Here is a 15,252-nt window from a genome sequence, read left to right on the forward strand (position 1 = left end):
AAAATATTGTTGAAATTCAAATGGGAACTTTTTCTGAACTTCTCTGGCTATATTGAGTGGTCTCCATTTGATTCGCTGTGTGAAGCTTTGTTTTAAAACTTCAAGACTGCCAGACTGCTTTTGCTGGATTTGTCTTCACCGTGACTGCTAGAAGTGGAAGAGGCTAAAATGTTACACTATATATAACATCCTGTAAAGAATTTCAACTGCCATACTTATTTAATAAGCTGTTTGATGAATTATTTATGTTGCTAATCTTCAAGTGTTTCTCTCATAAATAGCATATCACACCAGAGAGGAATAGCAGCACTAATCAGAAACACACACATATACACACACACACATATAATGGGTAAATCACGGTTGTGGGTTTCTGAGGGATCATATGACTTAGACAAACCCCAATTTTTTCAAACGCAGTCATGAAACTGAATGATCTGAAAGATTTCATTATAAAGTATATTTCTTTCCCCAACTTTTCTTCACTTTTATAATTTTAGCAGACAAGTTCAAATTGAAAAAAACTGTCAAACCAGTCAGTTGAATATATGTTGTAACCTTCAGTATTTTTTCTTTTAAATATTACACAAAAAATTAAGATTTTTTTATCATCGTAAATTTACAGTGTCTGGCTACACTTAAAACTGGTTTATAATCCATGAGATTAAAGTTTTAGAAGAATGTAATGTGACATTGTTAATAAAAGTTTTGAAAAATCACCAAGACTTGTGTATTAACATATGAAATATATGCCTACAACATAACGCCCAAGTTTCAAGGGAATGTCTGTTTCTTAAAGAATTTATTTAAGAGTAGGCCTACAACAATTAAATAAATTTTAATTCATGCTCAGTGCTCAGGTATTAAATTCAACTGGCGAGATCCTCTTATGACATTTGTTCGTGAATCATTCTCCATGCGCTCACTTTCTCTTGTTTCAAAGATTGGCCCTGAGTCCCAATGTTCATACTATCCATCCTAAATAGTATGTGAGATTAAAATAAGGATGTCCCAAAGCATAGTATGATGAAAAGAGTGTGCCAGAAGTGCACAGATGGTCTACTATTTCAGGTAGATTTATTTATTAAAATATTTATTTAATGTTATCTGTGTTATATTTCATCTGCAACAACAATGTGAACTTTTATAAACATCCACTTGGCCATTAACTTTTAAATGCATCATTATGCAAAAAAAAAAAAAAATATGATCATAGTTCTCTGCATAAAGACCCACAGCTGGCAGATCAACATGCTACTTTATTTCTCTCCAATACAGTAGGAAGTTAAATTAAATTAAATGTAGAGGATGTTAACTGTGAAAAGATGATTGACAGGCCAATTTACAGTGACGAGATTGGGAATGGCACTGAACAAAGCATCTCATTCACAAACCCTTGTTTCCCTCATGAATGACTCTGTACTTTTAGCGAATCTGTTGAGTGATTCACTGACTCGCTTACACACAAAAAAAGAAATTTGCTTGTCTCCATCTACTGGCGTAACTGTATAGCGTACAGAAACACTCAATGAAAGAACCGAAGAATCATGAAGAGTTTGAATGAATTCTAATGATTCGGATCCTTCAGGTGAATCAAAATCGTGTTGCTCGCGTATTTGTACACGTAAATTTGATTATTCGACTAAATAGATGGAAAAACGCTTCATGGTTATCCTCTCTACCAAATTATTCAAACTGTGTTTAATCCATCGAGAAAGTAGACTACATAACGTCAGAAACATCGGGTTCAGATGAATTTGACAGTGACCAGAGAAACAACAACAACGCACAAACAAGTAACACTGAGGAGTCTGTGGACACCTCATTAGACAGGAAAAGAGAAAAGTCAGACTCAAACGCTAATGCTAACATCTCTGAAAACAGCAAACCCGATTTAGCTTCCCCTAATGGGGAAAGAGAACAGTCGAAACCAAAGGCAGAGGCTGATTCATCAAACTCTGCTAGCGTCCTGTAACAGTCATGAGCTCCAGTTCAGCCTCATCTGAACCTGCTCCAAAGATCATATCAGGCCCTGCACAGATCAGATCCACCACACCAGTGCTTGTAGGAGCCAGGGTGATGACGTCTAATATTCAGGGAGCAGGGGCCACCAGTTTGGCACTGGTTTCCTCAGCCTGGAAAGGGTCTCTGTAAGCTCTGTGGCCATAAGCCAGCCCAGGGTCACCACACTGACCACTGCCAAAGGGGCAGTCGTGACATTGCCAAGGATTTCCACCCCATCACAAAGTGTACCAATGACACGCAGCCCTCAGACTTGTGCCACTGCAGCTGCCTGCCAACTTCCAGGTCCCACACCGTGAGTTTTACGGGGTGGATTCAGGATCCACACTGTTTCAATTGTTGGTATATTAGTGTATTCGAACTGTACTTAACCAAGCCTACTTATCAGTCCCTGGCGATGTCTTACTCTCTCTCCCCTGCCTCTGAAGGAATGGTGTTAATCCGCAGTGACAGCGGGCAGTTGATCTTGGTCTCTCAGCAGGCTCTGGCACAGGCTCAGGGAATGCTGCCAAAACCAGCCAGTGCCACTGCTTAGACCCCATCCTCACAGGTGTGTTATTTTTGTCACTTATTTTTAATGCTGGGAATAGAAACAAAGATCCAGTGAGATAAATATGGTTTTCAGACTAGGGTCTTTGGATCACCAGAGGGCCAAAATGGGGTCCGTGGACAATTTTTTTTTTTTTTTGTTTATGCATGAGCAGTTATGCAGTTTTCTTTTTCTTTTCTTTTTTCTTTCAGATTTTATGTATAATTATCTTTCATTATGAAAAGCATCATACAAATACTTTTGAATTAATTTAAAATGTAATATATTATAATTCATATTTTATATTTTGAATATTAGCCTTTATCTTAAAATATTCATTTTTTTATATTAATACAATTGTTTTTAATAATAGATTATATTATAATTTAACTGTGTATAAAAATACATATTTAATGCAAAATATATATTTTTTACATAACATTTAAATGTAATGTGGCTGTATAAGAAGTATTCAATAAGTATGCTTGTATATGAAAAAAAAGTTTGATCTCACAATTCAGACTGATTATTCATACTTAGAACTCAGAGAAATAAATTCAGAATTTGTGAGATATATTAAAATTAGAACTGTGAGAAGAAAAGTCAGAATTGTGAGATATAATCTTGCAATTGAGAGAAAAAAATCTGAATTGTGTGATGAAAAGCAGAAATTACTTTTTTTAATTTGTGGCAGAAACACAAAACAATTGTGAGATGTTAAGTCATCTCTTTTTTTTCTTCTGAGAAAAAAGTCACAACTGTGAAAGTAAGCTCAAAATAAGAGAAAAAAGTCAGAATTGCACGATTCGGAATTGTGGGAGAAAAAGCCTTTTTTTTTTTTTCTTTGTTTTTTGATCCTGTGGGAAAACAGGCTAATTATGTTGGAAAAACTTTAATATCATGCTTACTATTTGTCACAATATAAATGCATCTGTCATTGGCATTACAAAAAGCTTGAAAAGCCGTCATACAAGATATCTTACAAGCATTTGATTTATTATGGAAATGCACCATTTTTTACAGGCAACTGTAACCACTACACCAATCATCAGAATTTCTCTCCCACCTTCCAGTGCATCAGCTACTAACAATATTAAACTTAACCCCACTACAGGGACTGCCGTTCAGAAACCACCCACCGCTACAGGGACTGCTATTTTCACACCATTATGTACAACAGGAGCTACCATTATTAAACCAGCCGATGTTACAGGGACAGCCATCAGAAAGCCCAGCTCTACCATCGGGCCTGTTATCAAAGCCAGTCAAATGACTCCAAACAGCAGCACACCAGGGACCTTTAACCAGAGGACTAATTCTGTCACTGCAACTACCATAATTAATACCTCTGCTGTAAAGGTATTACTCACTTTGGCTGCATCAATTATTGATCCAAACAACAAAACAAAAAAATGATTCATACTCTGACTTCAGGGCAAGATGTTGACTGAAATGCATTGTTAGCTTTCCTTCAGTGATTTAAATAGAAATGTAGGTCATTCTGTGTTGATTCATAATCATGTATATGTTTCATTTCCTCTGCAGTCTGTGGGCAAAGGTGTTCTCTCCACCCAGCGTAATGCCCCACATATGGTGTCTCCTAATGTACCGACCAGATCTAGCACAAACACATAATAACCTCAGTCACTGTTACAGCTGTAAGTTCATGCTACAAGTTATGTGTAGGGATACACTAATATTAAACCTGGAAAGCCTGTATTCTTTTAACAGAAACTTAAGACAAAATATTTTTTAGAAATCGAAAAAGTATTTTTGTTGTGTCATATATTGTACACCAGGCTTTTATGGCTCATATAGTATGAAATATATGAGAATATGGAGATTGCTGATATTTATATGCCCAGCAAGTAGGATGAAATTCTGAAATTGCTTGTAATGTAAATCCATGAGATTTTTATTACAATATAGCAGACTCCTTGCAGAAAATGCATATAAATAACACTTGTCACACAATATCTCCTATTATGTCTTTGTTAGATGATATTTTAATGTTTTCAGTTTTTTATCAAAGCTCTTTAGTTTTAAGCATGGGGCAGAACATTTAGTGCAGTGCAATACAATGGTGATTGAGAAAAGAACACATAAATGTTCCTCAAAAGCCTGATGTAACTTATTTAATACTCACAAGACGAAAAACTAATGAACGGATAATCAAATCAGTCTAAGTTGCTTCAATCCAGTCAGTGTTCATCTTGAAACATTGCTAAAAATATTCAAGTTATTCCTCCTTTTACTTTTTGAAAAGTAGGGATAAAATTTTTCCAATACGGAAAAACAGATGATTATTTTGTGTTATGTCCAATAAATGGCAGATATTAAAATTTTGCAGTTTTGTCTAAATAATCTAAAAAAAAAATAATAATAATAATAATAATAATCAGTTGTTATAAATGCTACAAGTGAATAAAGGGATCTCAACTTGTATGTACAGTATGAAAAATGTATATTTGCTAAAAATATACTTTTTTGTTATTTAAGTTGTTTTCAAAGATTCATTGAATATTAGATGATCTAAAAGTACATTTTTGATGTTTGAAATTAAATATTATCATCATCAGTCAATACCAATGTTTTTTAATATTTTAAATATGTGCATCATAAAACTGGTAATGTTGAATTTTCTTTATCATTAACACGGAATTAAGAAATGTAGAAATGTTCTGGTCACTCTTATGAAGCTAGCATCGAGTGGCACTCGCTCGGCTAACATGGCTCTTGAACGTCAGAGCTCTTGTCAAAGGCCTGATGGTGTGATGTCACTTTCTGCTTTCAAAATCAATATATCACAATACATTATGTGTTTGAAAGGGCTTTTGTTTTCTTCTCTACATGTAGGATGGGAAACTAGAGGCAGAAGAGTTTACTAAAAAACAACATGGAGCTCAAATCATCCCCTCAACCAAATCTAGTGCCTTCCTAAAGGTGAATACAGTTTCTTCACTTGTAAAACTCATTTACATATTATCAACAACTTCAACAAAGACATATGGGTATATATGAGGGTACTGATTTTAAGAAGAAATCTTTTATCAGATTTTCATAGCTCATGTATGAATGAGACAGGACCTCTTTGGTATGAGCTAAATTAAAGACATATAACCAGAGATGCTGATGTATTAATTCTTTTAGAGGAGCCTGCCAGCTGTCCGTCAGCTCACCCCAAACTCACAGCTCTTCATTCAGCAGTGTGACCAACTCACGTCCACAGATTCAGCATCAACCAAGGCCACAAACCAGAAGTCCACTGTTTCGGTCAGCTCCTCCCTCTAGCCCAACCAGCCAACCAGAACGGCTCAGCTGGTAAACCCCCGGCCCATGTTTAGTCCCGGCAATGTAATTCATCATGATGATTTCAGGGGTTTGCCTATATGAAACAACGGAAGAGTAATTTGATAATATGAAAACAAATGATCATTCGGTGTTTGTGTTTTCACCAGGGAAACAAACCTGGATGTGCATCGTTTTAATGTTAATCTGCAGGTATGATTCCTCTATCAATAGTTAGAGTACCATATGGTGTCTGGAATTCAGGTATGTATTTGGGGATCCTGAATACACAGTTTTGATGTTTTATGTAATAGTAGACTCAGTAGACTGTGTGTGTGTGTGTTTGTGTGAGATTCACACTGCCTCCGTCCCAGCGCACTGGTTCATTTTTATGACAGCCTCTCTTCACTTTGTCTTCATTTCCTGGTTAACTCACCACCGCCCACGGTGTACAGGCTAATTCACTTAAAACCACCAGTGTCCCACAAGCCCAAGCAGAGCCAAATTAGTTTTACACTAGAGACAAAGATGCATGAGTCTTACCCCATTTCTTACCAGGAATGTCATGTTATCATATTCAAATAATGTCATGATTTGTTTTTCTGTAATCTAATATCACCATTTTATTGGACGTCTTGATGGATTTCCACTGAAATACAGAAGCTCATTTCCCATACACCTGAATAGACTTTAGAGGTTTTGATTACTTCAGAATCAGAAAGTGCTCTGAGGGTTTGCAGAACGTGCTCCTGTCTAAAATGGTTTCTACAATGTCCTCGAGGTGGACTAAACCCAGCATACCTTCTATGAATATTTGCTGTCGTCTTATTGATTTTTTTTTTTTTTTTTTTTTACTTTGTCAGGTGATCCAGCAACCTAAAGGAGTAATCATCAAACAGTCTTTGACATCAGCTCAGGCAGGCTTACCTGCACAGAACCAAACTTAACCCCGAACAGATGGTCATTCAAACCAACACTCACCCAGCAGGTATAAGCTGTAGTTGTGATCCTTGGAGAGTTTGGCGGGGATGAGAGCAAATTAGATATTTTTTCTTGAAACCCTCCCAAGCTATTTGTGCTGTTGTAAGGAGTGCTGTGATCCTTGGAGAGTCTTTGTCAATTTAAACTATCCTCCTCACCATGCATTAGGATAATATAGGCACATTTCTTCATCCAAGGCAGATTCATAATATCTGAAGTTAATTGGAACGTCTTAATTATTGCCCTGATGGTGGAAATGGGGATTTTAAATGCTTTAGCTATTTTCTCACAGCCACTTTCTCTTTCTGTTGTGATGGATGATTATCTTATATTTATTTATATTCAAGTCATGGCTAGACATTTACATGTAACACTTGGGAATGGAAATACTCTATGCATATTTTATTCATAAAAATGTCTAGGGGTGCTAATAATTGGCCAACATGTATTGGAGCAAAAACATTTATTTCATAATGTGATTTTTTTATGCCCACTTTCAATTGTTTTACCCAAATGAAAGGTTAGATTTTTGTGATTTTAATTTTTTTTTCCTCATATTTAACAAGGGAGCATATAATTCTGACCTCAACACATAGACACTTCTGTTAAACTGTTGATCAATGAAACCTTCAATAATAAATAATAAAAAAAGAAATATGTATATATACAGTATATATATATATATATGTACAGTATATATGTGTATATGGGTTACATGAACATCATTTTGATTACAGCTCAATACACTGAAAGACTAGATGATCTTTTATTACTTTTGTGTCTTTTTCACTTCCAAGTGTCCCAATTCATTTTGAGCTGATAAAAATATCTGTATTTTTTTTCTGTCCCCACAGGTGCTGTTGTGCGGCAGTCCATCCTTCAGGCGTCTAAAACACACTTTTCCCAGCCGCCCCTTCCAGTGCAGGCACACGGCTTCAAGGACAGCACCTCGGGCTCTTTCCGGTAATAGCTCTGACCTGCGGGCCATTCCCTGCTGCACAGCAGGGTGAATGTGCTTATTGGTTCTTTATAGAATGAATGTGAATAGAAGGCAGTCAATGTCGCTATAGATTAAGATTTCTAGATGAGCTATTAGCATATTCAATTTTAAGACAAAAACTGAAATTCTATCCTTTTGTGTTCTTGATCGACTTTCGTTTAGAGATGATGATGACATTAATGATGTGGCCTCCATGGCTGGCGTGAACCTGAGTGAGAAGAACACTCGTATTTTGGCCTCTGCCTCCGAGCTTGTGGGATCAGTGATCTGCTCCTGTCAAGAGGAGCCCTTTTTTATTCCCATCAGCCCTTCAGTCACGATTGCTGCAGATCAGTAACTTCACCCAACCCATTTAATTACTTTCTCAAATTACATACGCACACACACTCACGTTTCATTATTGACAAATATATTTTTCATTATTATTTATTATTATTTATTTATTACAGAAGACAGAATAACTAAATGAATTTGCTCTTGGCCATTATGACAATCAGTGTCTTGTTGACTGAGCTGAGCATGAGATTAATAATAATGAACAATTAAGCATTTTTCTGGTACATAATACAGTGTCTCCTTCAATTGTAATTTCTTTGTAAATACACATTAGGTCACATCAAATAGTACCCTATTTATTAAATATGATATTGGGGAAAAACTTGCCGACCAGCTAAACCAACTGACAAAGTAGCTGAAGCCCATCTTAAATCAGCTAAGACTAGCTTAAACCCTTAAGTCTTAAGGTAAGAAAATGTAACACAAAAGGGTCTTAACAAATTAATTTCCATGTACCGTAATTAGTTACTTTTAAATGAGTAATTATTAACTCAATATTGCAAAATGTTTTAAAACTAACACTCCTGAACGCTGTATTCCTCCATGATTCACTGACCTCACTATCTTAACTGCTTTTTTTGTACATCAGTGTACCTTTACTGAAAGTGATATTGCATTTCCCTCCATCTCTGTTTGTCAAAGTCTGTTCACCTCTCTCAGCTCTGCCTCTACGGCATGCATCCTGTCTGTGTTTTTTTTTTTTGGGCATATGTTGCGCTGTGTTGTGACACACGAGTGCAGTCTCGGTCTTTGATCAGTGCTATCTCTGACGAGCCTGTTCTGCTTAATCAGTATGCTAATGACTGCCGAGCCGCGCAAAGTTGCCAGAGTGGCAGGAATCCACTCTGCTGCACTGATCAAAAAAGCGTCGGAACAAGGGAGAGAAAGGACGACAGAGGCGGAGGGAGGGAGAGAGGGAGATAGCCAGGAGGTAGGGGGAGTCGTGCGGAGGAGGAGGAGACGAAAAGAGAGAATGTGGAAATGAAAGAGACAGACTTGGCCTTGCAGGAACTCAGTCCGCATCAGCAGAAAGGGCAAAAATGAGATGGAATTGGAGTGTTTGCAGATGTCTGTCTACTCGGCAAGCGTAACAGACCAACAGGAACAAAGCATGTCTGACATTATGGAAATGTGAATACAATATAAACAACAGAGGAAAACAACAAAATAAGCTGGATTCCAGCTTGATGAAGACATTTGTCTCTAATTCTACACAATCTCCATTTCTGTCAGGCAGTACATAGGTCTGTACAAATGCTGAATTAGAGGAGGAATCATGTGATTCTTGAAGAACTCCCTGTGATAATCAGGCCCACATGCTATCTGTGCCCACAGAATTTCAATGTGCCATTCAAAAAGTTGTTTCCCATGTCCCGCATCCACATGTGTGATTGTGTGTGCTTAGGTAGATCTTTGAGTATCACAGAGATCTGTCCTGATGTTCTTGAATTGTTCTCTCTGGCGACACAAGAGAGGCTTTGAGACATGCCGGAGAAGATAACCATTGTGGCACAACATTGACAATCTCTTATAAGGTAAAAAAAAAAAAAAAACAGTAGACAAAGTAATTGAGAAAATAAAAAACTTTCATAATTTCTTATTAAAGCTTGTTTCTTAAAAAACATTTGACCCACTTAAAGTGTTTTTAACTACTCTGTACTTATTTAGATTAATATGTGACACAGTGCACTTGTTGTGCACATACACGTTTTTACATTGTACTTAAAAATTCCTTCCTGTAAATATATCTTTAATTAATTTCTGTAGTTCCATCTGTAATTACTCTATTGACCCTACCTCTATAACTTAAATATACTCATACTACCAAACCTGTCTCTAACCTTAACCGTTTCCCACCTCTATAGCAGCAAAAGTCTTTTGCAATTCAACATGAACATAATAGGTACACTGTACCTAAAAAAAATACATTTTTGGCATAAGTACATAGTAGTTAAAGATAACTAATGTAAAGTGGGACCAAAAAATTGGGTTCAGAGAAGATGCCATGAAATCAGAATGGATCCTTATCATGCAGCATTGATCAGTACACTTTGATATCATATCAGTCTTTCTAGAACAACCAGAGAGTTGTTAGATGCTGTTCATTTAAGACATCACCTAGGCCGCATGGGCAGGAATAATAATATAGCCCTGCATCTTAAAAATAAATAAATAAATGACCTATTTTGATGATGCAGAGTTCAGAAAATTTCAATAAAAACTTTCCTTAATGTACAGCTGTTGTTTTTTTTTCTTCTTCCAGAAAATTAAAGTTACATATTTATCAGCTTTAATGCACTTAGCAAAATAACAAAAGTAGTCAACATTTTTATAAGTATCATTTAAATTTTCTTACATGTGAAAATTGTCTGAGAATTGAGAACCTGTCTCCGAGGAAGATAGGAATCATGTTTTTGTGACAGTTCTTTTTTCTTTTTTTTCTTTTTTTTTTGGATTAAGGGATATTAAAAGACTTTAACTTACAAATGGTTGTGGAAAGAAAAAATGCTAAGAAATGCACAAAGTGTGACATGCTAGTTTTGGAATCAGCACCACAAAATGGTCAAATATCTACGGTATAGCTGGGTCTTAATATGCATGCTTCCCTGTTATAAAGTAGACGAAGAACAGTATGTAAAATGATGACCTACCTCCACAGAGATTCTGAAGTGCACATCAAATGGACGCTTAACTATCCCATGAGGCCATGGGAGAGGAATTGTAAATGACATTGAAGCGACACAACTGATAACACAAGTCACATGACAGTAACAACATGACAATGTTGTACATCCAGATAAAATTCTTATAGCACATTCATACTATATAGAACATACTTTAACGGTTGCAAAGTACTTATTCAAAAGAAGTACCAACTCAGAGAAAGTTTGATTTTGGATGCAGTTATTGTTATAGGCAACTATTGTTTTTTCCTGCAATTACACTGCAGTATGGATGCAAAATGGGTAGTTCCTGCTGTTTCATGTTGACTGATGTATAAACCGATGTGAACGACAGTCTCCAAGTGTGTGTCTTTTTGGATGCTAATATTTTCTGTGGTGAGGATGATTGGCAGTACAGTCAGAACCAATGATATTTGCTCTCAGCAACTCAACTGCAAAGACTGGAGAAACAGGAGGGAGGAAGAGGAGTGAGAGGCACTGCTCCACATTGCCCAGTTAACTAGCAGACAACAAAAGAGGGAAAAAAACATCAGGAATCAGTCTCCATTTAAAATGTACTGATTTTTTTTTGTTTGTTTTTTTACTCTATTTCCGTGTTGCACAAACAGCAAAGACCCAGAGCAAAGAGGTAGAGATTTCTGTGTTGGTGTTAATAAAAATACATGCGTCCCTCCTCCACAACCTGTTTTCCATTCCTTCGACTCCTTTGTATAGCAATGAGGACGATCAATACTCTTCATAAAGTCCCATTTGTGCCCCACATAGACAAATCCACACACATACATACACATACCCTGGAGACAAGGCTCTCTAATTGGGGGCTCATTTTAATTGAGTCTAATATTGGGTCTGGAATTGAAGCCTGTGGCTAAACAGGGAACAGAATGTAATGAAAGCCCTGTGGATGAGTTGTGTGTCTGTTTACAAGGTAACGCTCATCTAGTCGTGTGTTAGAAAGCACGGAACGTGTTTGTGTGTTTTTGCACAGGCCTCCGACTTGGGTTCTTTGTCGGTAAAATCAATAGTGCTAAAATGAATGATTCATAACCAATAACAGCTTTCTGTTTTTTTTTTTACAAACATTCCACGTGTATTTGGGTGAGCCAATGGAAATACTGATTTTATTTTTGAATGCCTCTCAAACGCACATTCTCTCTTTTTTGCCCTTGTTTAGATGCAGCAGTTGGAGTTGGCACAGATGGAGCACAGAGATGCAAATTTGGCAGCGCTGGCAGCCCTGGGGCCATGTAAGAGGAAACCTCTGGAGGCTCCCGGCTCAGGGGCCAACCAGGTACCTGCACATATCCATACAGTCACCTTTGTTGTGAGTTATCCTGTGTACTGTCTTAATACTTCATTCTGTGCAGATGTGCAGGAAATGTTCACATATGTGTTCAAAATCAATCACATATATAAACAGTCTGGAGTACAGAAAATTCAGCAATTTTTAAATTTAAGCAATTACATTTTTTTATTAAGTACATTGTGTAAGTCTTCTTGTGTGGCTGTATTAAATTGTGCATTTGCTCTTATGTCACTTAAATATTAGTAAACTCCTTGGTATATAAATTGGTATATTGTGTTTTATTTCATGATTGAGTTTGAGGCCACGACTAACTGTCAACCAAGCACATCAATACTCTGCTGTTCAAAGATTGTGGGTGGGTAAGACTTTTTTTTGTTTGTTTTTTTGTTTTTTTTAAAGAAATTAGTACTTTTATTCAGCAACGATTACTGTAAAGACATTTATAATGCAGTTCTTTTGTACTTTGCTCATCAGAAATTCCTGAAAGAAAATGTACCGTTTCCACAAAAATATTAATCAGCACAACAGTTTTCAACATTGATAAAATAAAGAAATGTTAATATTAAAAATGCCAAATCAGCATATTAGAATTATTTCTGAAGGATCATGTGACACTGAAGCCTGGAGTAATGACTGCTGAAAATCCATCACAGGAATAAATTACACTAAATAAAATGTAAAACATAATAGAAAATGGTTATTCTAAATTTTAATTATATTTCACAATATTACTGTATTTTTATCAAATAAATGCAGTCTTGGTGAGCATAAGGGACTTCTTGCAAAAACATTTTTTAAAAATCTTACCGACCCCAAACGTTTGATGGTAATGTACTGTTTATGCCTAAAGGGAAGGACTTAACGGTATCTGTAATATACCGTGTCTTATTGTTAGTGTTTGTATAAAATACATGAGAAAAAAGGACAAGAAAAGACTGTACAAAAGACCAGAGGATTTTATATTAGTCTAGTTTAATTAGTTTTTACATTTGTGAATTCCTTTTCCTTTAGGCAGTGAGGAATGCTAATAAGTGAAAAGATGGTTTTGAGTTTTTGTGCTTAAATTACACAGGCCTTTTAGACAAAAAAAAAAAAAACCTTCTGCCTTTTTGGTATTGGATCTGTTCCGAAAAAATGGTGTCTGTGCATCCCTAGTTAAAAGACGCCAACCTTGTGTTTTCAGAGTTAAAGTGATAGTTCACCCAAAAATGAAAATTTGATGTTTATCTGCTTAGCCCCCAGGGCATCCAAGATGTAGGTGACTTTGTTTCTTCAGTAGAACACAAACGAAGATTTTTAACTCAAACCGCAATCTGTCAGTCATATAATGGAGGTGAATGGGAATCACAGCTTTGAGAGTCAAAAAAAAGACATACACAAACAAAACCAAATTAAACCCTGTGGCTCGTGACAATACATTGATGTGTAAAGACACGAAACGATCGGTCTGTGCAAGAAACTGAACAGTACTGATATTGTATTTTTGTTTTGTTTTTTTTACCTCTGATTCTGTCTGCCCAGTTTTACTCCTTATAAATGACTTTTTGTTGTTGTTGTTGTTGATACAGTCATGCTGCACTATTTTTGCACTAGCTGTTTGGAGGTCTGTATATAAGCTCCGGGGCAGTAGAAGCCCTGAACAAAACACCACTAACCAATCACACAAATACAGCCTTAGGCGACAAAATCCACCAATCACAGCTAGACACTGGCCGAGAGAACAATACTGACCAATCAAAGCAGGATATTTCCTCAGAGCCCAAATGAAGTGAATTCGTTTTGAGATTGACCAACCAATCAGTATGTGACACAAGAACTAGAGCGGACCAGTAGAAAAGTACAAACAGCCAGAGGGTTTGAAGCTGAAAGAAATGGGACAATAGATACCCTCAAGGTCTCTTGTGCAACAAGATCAAGATAACAAGTGCCAAAATCAACAGATCAGGGGCATGATTCACTGCTGCCCGATCATCACTCTTAAACCAAGATTAAATAAAAGGTATCCCACAATGTCATAATTCCAGAGTTTACCTCCGTTCATTAGCATTGCCAGGCTTCCTCAACTGTCATGCATGCCTTTGCATTTGTAAGGTGAATGGAAGTTCTCGAAAAAAGACCCGCTTGATTGTATGCCTCGCCTCAGCCTCAAAAACTTAAATACTCTGTGTGCTTGCCTGAGGTACAGGATTCTGAAATATTCCATTACCTCTGAATAATTATGAATGAGAAGCTGGGAGCTAAATATTGATATGCCTGCAGCATTCACAGTCCCCTCAGAGAGTGTGAGCGCATGCTATTCAGAGGTACACAGCCTCACATGCCAATAAAGGCTTAGGAAAGTCAGTGAATGTAGCGAAGAGAGATTTTTAAGCACAGAATGTGCATTTTTGCTAATCAAAAGACAGGTTTTATACATTACATAAAACACTTTTTATGAAAGATTAATCTCAGTGACAATCTGTTCACCAAAAAGATTAATTTTAGATTAACCTCACACTAACATCAAACCGTAGAAATCAACTGTGCGTCCACTTAGAAGCAGGAAAAATAGGCAAGCATAAGGATTTGAGCGAGTTTGACAAGGGCCAAATTGTGATGGCTAGACGATTGGGTCAGAGTATCTCCAAAATTGCAGTTCTTGTGGGGTGTTCCCGGCCTGCAGTGGTCAGTATCTATCAAAAGTGGTCAAAGGAAGGAACAGTGGAGAACCGGCGACAGGGTCGTGGGTGGCCCGTGTGGTCCGATCCAACAGACGAGCTACTGTAGCTCAAACTGCTCAAGAAGTTAATGCTGGTTCTGATAAAAAGGTGTCAGAAGCACAGTGCATCGCAGTTTGTTACGTTTGGGGCTTCATAGGCGCAGACCAGCTAGGGTGCCCATGCTTGGGTGCTGCCATCATCCATGTGTGGCTTACCTGTCACATGGCACCAAGATGCACTTGACTCCCTGGTGGCTGTGGCCTCTTTCAGCACGATACACGTACCACCTACCTAAACATTGTTGCAGACCATGCACACCCTTTCATGGAAACAGTATTCCCTGGTGGCTGTGGCCTCTTTCAGCACGATAATGTGCCTGAACAGACTGGTGCATTTTCAGTTGTACT

At 37.1% G+C, this 15,252-nt stretch overlaps 1 pseudogene; it reads left to right on the plus strand.

Moving 5' to 3' along the window:
* Nucleotides 1-5,597: 5,597 nt before the first annotated feature.
* LOC122148912 lies at nt 5,598-9,677 on the plus strand (annotated as a pseudogene).
* Nucleotides 9,678-15,252: the final 5,575 nt, after the last annotated feature.

This window comes from Cyprinus carpio, chromosome A20 (assembly GCF_018340385.1).
Source record: "Cyprinus carpio isolate SPL01 chromosome A20, ASM1834038v1, whole genome shotgun sequence".
In the NCBI taxonomy this organism is placed as follows: Eukaryota; Metazoa; Chordata; class Actinopteri; order Cypriniformes; family Cyprinidae; genus Cyprinus; species Cyprinus carpio.